Source organism: Palaemon carinicauda, chromosome 1 (genome assembly GCF_036898095.1).
Source record: "Palaemon carinicauda isolate YSFRI2023 chromosome 1, ASM3689809v2, whole genome shotgun sequence".
Classification (NCBI taxonomy): Eukaryota; Metazoa; Arthropoda; class Malacostraca; order Decapoda; family Palaemonidae; genus Palaemon; species Palaemon carinicauda.
In genome coordinates, this window is record NC_090725.1 from 20,516,394 (window position 1) to 20,523,893 (window position 7,500).

The window sequence follows — 7,500 nt, forward strand, 5'->3', positions numbered from 1 at the left end:
AACCGTATGAAGCAAGCCCCTACCAATGACTATCATGTCTCTCAGGATCTGAAAAACATAAACACACTCCCTGTAAAACTGGTCAGGTAAAAGGGAAACTAAATTACTTACGGGAATCCGTATTAACAAAAACAAAACTCAAAACGGGAATCCGTTCACTAAAATTACCTTCGATAGAATTCGATTTTGTAATTTTGAAAACACAAACATATTGTTCATAAACTGTGGTAATCCACCAAAAACGAAACTTATGGCTAATAGCCTAATGTGGTAATCCACGAATAACAATTAATGAATTTTCAATAAAAGTGGTAATCCACTGTAAAAAACCTAACTTTTAACGCTATAAAAAAGAAAACCGAAAACAAAATTGGAAAAATAGTAATTTCTTTTGATCCCGAGATTTATTTTTAACAAGGTCTTGAGAAGGGAACTAATTTAATCAAATGTATTAAATCATTATGGCTAGGGTATCAAATCAACTCATGTTCAGATGTGAAAAGGCTGACTCACCTCAATACTCCTGCCGTTCACTGAATTACTGTTGCTCCTGCTACCCCCCAAAGTGGCATGGTGTCGGTATCACTAGGGGTTTATCCTTCCATGACCGAGAGTTGTAAAAACGTCCACCATACAAGAAGGAATTTGTCTGAGAACTGACTTGGAAACTCCGATCGCCTTGACAAAAACTTACAGCTCTCGGACAACAGCGTAAACAAGCAGTTCACCTTCAAAACAATACTAGGCGACAGATCACTAATAACAAGATTGTTTAGAGGAACTAAAGTCAGCCCCGCTCTACACTTGAACATGACAAAAATAATATTACGAATAATATTTAAGAGGTTTGATATTTATTATATTTAACAACAACAAAAAAAATCACTTTCAACTTCTCCAATTTTGGTTTACGATAAATTATTTTCTACACTGGGGGGAGGAGATTCAATTTATTTATATAAACTAAATAAATTGAATACAGAAATTCATGATAAATAGGATCCCCAAAACAAGAAAAGTTGAAAACATTAAATTACAAAAAAATATTTAATACATTCAATATACAAAGGTATATTAAAATCTAAATATAACATGATATTGACAGTTAAATGCCCAACCAAATACTCTATATAATAACTATTTACAAGTAAAGATTCTCTTATTCACCCGAAACATAAATCATTTTAGGCTTCCAGGATTTTTCTAGTCCGCTCCGAGCTGTCAATAGCAGCCTGGCGTTTAACTCTAGTGTCCTTAGGTACTAGAGACTCCTGTACATCAACCTTAGAATTATTCGGAATTTCATCTTTCCGGGTGAGAAGTGGGATAATGACTGACGAATGTCTCTTCACAAGTTCTTGGGTTTTCCCTTTAAGGATAGTGGCACCAATAACCTCACCCAAAGTATTTGTAAAAATCTCTTTTACAACGCCCATCGGGTAGTCATTTGGCTTAGTGAAATTTTCCTTAAGCAGTACAATATCTCCAGGCGAGATCTTATTATGAGTGACTGGCTTGTATCTATCAGGGACATCTACAGCCTGATGTATTAGATTCGCAATAAATTCTTCCTGATATAGTTTAACTAAATTGTTTCTCACTTTTTGCAATTGATTGTAATCTTGCTTAAACTTTGATTGAGAATAATTTTCAGGAATCCAGTCAGGGTCTCTCCCCTCATGCAATTCGGGAATTATATTAACCGATATCAGATCGTACCCATGAATCAAATTTTCTGGGGTGATAGGTTCTGGAATGTCATCGCCAATCTGATCCCTTAAGGCTTCTTTAAATGCTATTGGCCTACGATTGACTAAATGAATGACTTGTTGAATTAAGAACTCAAAATCATGGTATTCTAAGACATTCTTACCAATAGCTCCATAGATCAATCTTTTAACAAGTTTAACACATACTTCCACCATCGAACCTAACTGACTATGACCCTTGACAAATTGGTCAAACTTTAAAGATTGGACCCCATTGCGTTCAAAATATGACCGAGTCTCATGATCTTTGATGTAATCAATAATTATATTAGAGGCAGAGACTAGTTGGGAGCCTAGGTCACTAATACAATATTCAGGGATTCCAAACTGGAAACAATGAATCTGAAAGGCTCTAAGAAATTCTTTAACAGAAAGATCTAAACAAATAATCAAATTAACTGCTCTACTCCACATACAAGTGATACATAGTAGATAGATTTTTCCTTTCTTACCATGTTGTTTAACGCTCAATGGGCCAATGAAATCCATAAATAAATATCTAAAGGGGACATTAGGTGGTGACACTCTCCATTTCCTGTAGGGAGATTGATTAATACTGATGGTTCTTGACTTAAACCTACGACAAAAAAACACATTCTCTAAGGTTTCTCTTAACCACTGAAAAATATGACGGTACGTAAAACCGCTTTCTCATTTCTGACAAAACAGAGTAACATCCCGTATGGTTGAGCTTTTTGTGCAGGTTATGCACAATCAGGAAAGTTAGATGGCTATTTTTAGCCAGCAACAAAGGAAAGTCATGTCTCCGAATGAGTTTGTCACACTTTCTACGTACTCTAAGCAAACCATCGTTGTCAACGTAAACATTAAGCTGACCTACTATGTTAGGCATGTCTTTTTTTCTTTGAGTAGGATAGCTGAAATATGTAAAAACCTCAGGGAAATGTGCCCGTTGATCCTGTAGTATAACTAACTTGCAAGCTCTTTCATGTATACTATTGCTCTTTAATTCTAAGTGAGCCAATTTATTGGAGTCCTTAGCTTTCAAACGACCCTTTAACTTCTCTACGAAAAGAATAACTTTCTCATAAATAGATACAAGTAAATCAAAACTTGAAAATTCTTCAAATTTAAGAAAATATTCAAAATTATCTGACATGGCCACAACATTGGAACTAATACACACAGACTCCTCTATTTCTAAACTATTATCCAGCTTGCACTCTGCATAAGGATTTGGAACCATAAATGATAAGTTACCATTTTCACTACATAGGAAGGTTTCTTTTTCCTTAAAACATTCAGGACCAGAATAGAAATTGGTTTGCATCAACTTACGATATGAAAGGCAACGAGTTATGGCATCTGCAGGATTTTCATTCCCTCCAACAAAAGCAAAATGGACGGGGTGTTTTGCACATAAGTTCTCTACATGCTGAATTCGATTCATCACAAAAACTGATCGTTTCTGCATTTTTGACAATTTATTAGTAGACGAATTCAACCAAGAGAGCGCTACCTGACTATCTGAAAACACATGAAGGCCAACAACATTTAAAGGATTGATGCATAATGGTCCAGCTAATTCGTTATACAAATCTAAAACCACTTCTGTTGCAAAGGCTACTCCCTGCATCTCCAAAGATGGAATGCTTTTACTTTCCAACTGCCTATTTATCATACGATTTTTTGCCATCACTAAACTTGACGACATAGAATCAATATCAATGATGTACACAACAACACCATATAGTAATTTAGAGCTATCACAGCAAGCAGCCAAATGAAATTTTCTACCAAGCATATGAGATACTTTTGCATTCCACAAAAGTGGCATAACTAATCTACCCTCCTCATTCTGAATAGTGTGATCCAAACAATATTTGACAAGCTGATCATGCAGCTCTGAATTCTCCAAATCATAAACCTCATTGTCCAAGTGAATATATTTATTACAAATACTGGCAAGCACATCATCTGTGGCTTTATCTAACTCTGAACGAATTACATTACCTTTTTCATCGATTACACTGAATTCTGAAACCTTAATAGGATAATCAACTTCACACTTATCCAGAGAAAACGGCTTATCTATCTTTACACCCAAACCAGTAACATACTGATGACAATTTATAACCGAGGAGGACGGATGTAGATAAGGAATATCCTTCAATAAGGTGTCAATTTCACCTTTAAGAAGGACACCAAACGGGGTCATAGCATACATAGACCTGCTATTCCTACCAAAAACTACTTCTGTGAGTGGTAAACAATATCCTGATTTAGTTCCCAAAATCAAATCAATATTCTCAATGCAATCACTATTAGGCGTTAGGAACTCATCAACCAACACATACCCTTTCGTCTGGAAATCGTAAACCACTTTGCCCAAACCTTTTAATTTCAACTTTATGTTAATAGATGGGATACATAATGCCTCTATTTTGTGAATAGCATTACCAATTATTATTTCAAATTCCACTAGTTTTGAGGCATATTTCTGAGAAACATTAATACCATTTATTCTCAATTCAACCTTGGCTTGTAATACCTTTAAATCCAAAACATTGGCTAGTTCCTCACTAATCAGATTTAACTGACTTCCATCACCCTTCAATGCTCTTATGCTTCTGTTTTGGATGCTACAAGAAAAGGTAGGTAGAATGCTGGAATCACAGTCCAAATTACTTTTAAGAGCCTCCATTATAACAACGTTATTATTAGATTCCATGGACGAATTCTTATTATCCTTTTTCGAGGAAGTCTTAGGAGATACAGATTTTCTATTATCATTAGCAGATGCTGATTTTTTACTATTCTTACAGAGGAAACTAAAGTGCCATGCTTTACAAAACTTACATTTCATCTTAAATTTAAAGTTACATTTGTCAGTAGTGTGACTCAAGCTTGCACACTTACAACACCCATTTAAAGATTGAATTTTGCCAAGCTTAGTGGTAACATCCGAAAAAATTTCACATTTATAAATAGGATGCGAGGCGGGTTTGCCTTCTGTGGTACACAAGACACAAGGAAAGAAATTTGACGGTTTCCTTAGGGAACTAACACTAGCAGCATAACTTGCACTATTCTTCCTATGATTATGATTATCATGCAATTTATTTCCTACATTAGACCTCTTACTTTGCTCATTAAATCTTTCACAGGCCTCAAAGAAATTATCATTAATTTCCTTTAATGTTGGCCTTGATGAATTAGTAATCTGGGTTAAGTGTACTTTAAAACTATTATCTAAGCCCTGCCAGAAAAAATACCTCAAAAAATCCTCACGTAACAGAGACAAACCTTCAGCTGCTTGAGTTAGATTTCTTATCTGTGAAATATATTCAAATGGGTCACTTTCTAATTTCATATTGATTTCAGAGATTTTTTTGATGGTATTAAAAATTCTGAGGTCTTTAGAAGCTAGGGCCTCTGTTAGTAATTTCTTGGCATGAACATAACCCTTCTTGTCAGATTCTAATGATTCTAAAAGTACTAAGGCCCTTCCACTGATTTGCTGCTTTAACAGAATAAATTTGTCATATTCTGAATATTTGAACATAGACGTTATGTCTTCAAAATCTTTAAAAAACTTCAATAGATCCTCCCCTTCTTGGCTACGAAATTCTGGAAGCGGAGCAGTGGGACTCTTCAACAAACTTCGGGCAGTATCAACACTAACATTAAAAGGGGAAACATTTCGTGTAAGCTCAGCAGTACATTCCCGAATTTTAACAACATAACTTTCACAGGAATCAAGTTCGGCATTTAGCCATGTTTCATCCTCCTCTTCAGACCATTTGAGCCTTTGAATTTCACTATTATACTTTTTAAGCGATTCTAAATGATCTTGTAACTCTTGACTTAATCTTACTCTTTTCCAATTCAGTTAACTGACAATAATTAGTCCTTTTATTATAACATTCAGTTACTAACTTGCGAATATATTTTCGGGAATTGATCAACAACTTTAATTCAGACGTCATGTTTAATTAGGAATTTGCTTTTACAATGTCTGATAAACAATTATAAATCCACTGAAACAGACAGTCTAAACCCCCTCTATTTAAATGAATGCCGTCAGCTTTAAAATAGTAAGGGTCATCGAGTTTTGACGAACCGTTAATCAACAAAGTTTTATATTTAAAGGGTTGACGGTCTAACCACTTATTAAAATTTCTAGCTAATTTCTTATACAAATCTGCAGAAGGGGTGCCGTGTCTATTAGTACTTTTCAAGTGGCGAATTTCAACGTGAGCAACAACAAATAGTGAATTTGGTAACCTTAATCTCAAAATAGCAAAAAAACGTTCACAATCTGCTTTAACAATATCCAAATCCACATTCTCCTTTATATCGTTTCCACCCAAAAATACAACGGTCACTTCTGGATTATATTCAGACAAATCGTCCAACAACTTCGGATTAAGTATAAAGTTTCAATATCCGAATCCAGGAAATGCAGAAAATTCAACAGGCACTTTAAGATCACCGTATGTCAAACACGAATAACCTAACTGCTGCAAGTCCCGAACGTAACTATGGCCTAAAACACCGATTTTCATGTAACCTTTAACAAAATATGCTCAAAGATACCGACACTAAACAACACCGAAGGAAGGGCAGCAGGCAGCAATTTCTTCTCAAGTCCCACCAGGGGTTCCATACACAATATTTTATCACTGGCAAGGTAAAAAACAAATAAAATGAGGTAAATGAAGCAAGAAGTTTTTCAAAGTCCAGTTATATTAATTTGGTTAATATTTTTGATAAAAATTACTGGTTGAGACAACCGAGACGATTAATTGCTGTTCTGCCTCCCTCAAGTTAGTAACTTACTTCACCGGAAAACAACCGTATGAAGCAAGCCCCTACCAATGACTATCTTGTCTCTCAGGATCTGAAAAACAAAAAAACACTCCCTGTAAAACTGGTCAGGTAAAAGGGAAACTAAATTACTTACGGGAATCCGTATTAACAAAAACAAAACTCAAAACGGGAATCCGTTCACTAAAATTACCTTCGATAGAATTCGATTTTGTAATTTTGAAAACACAAACATATTGTTCATAAACTGTGGTAATCCACCAAAAACGAAACTTATGGCTAATAGCCTAATGTGGTAATCCACGAATAACAATTATTGAATTTTCAATAAAAGTGGTAATCCACTGTAAAAAACCTAACTTTTAACGCTATAAAAAAGAAAACCGAAAACAAAATTGGAAAAATAGTAATTTCTTTTGATCCCGAGATTTATTTTTAACAAGGTCTTGAGAAGGGAACTAATTTAATCAAATGTATTAAATCATTATGGCTAGGGTATCAAATCAACTCATGTTCAGATGTGAAAAGGCTGACTCACCTCAATACTCCTGCCGTTCACTGAATTACTGTTGCTCCTGCTACCCCCCAAAGTGGCATGGTGTCGGTATCACTAGGGGTTTATCCTTCCATGACCGAGAGTTGTAAAAACGTCCACCATACAAGAAGGAATTTGTCTGAGAACTGACTTGGAAACTCCGATCGCCTTGACAAAAACTTACAGCTCTCGGACAACAGCGTAAACAAGCAGTTCACCTTCAAAACAATACTAGGCGACAGATCACTAATAACAAGATTGTTTAGAGGAACTAAAGTCAGCCCCGCTCTACACTTGAACATGACAAAAATAATATTACGAATAATATTTAAGAGGTTTGATATTTATTATATTTAACAACAACAAAAGAAATCACTTTCAACTTCTCCAATTTTGGTTTACGAT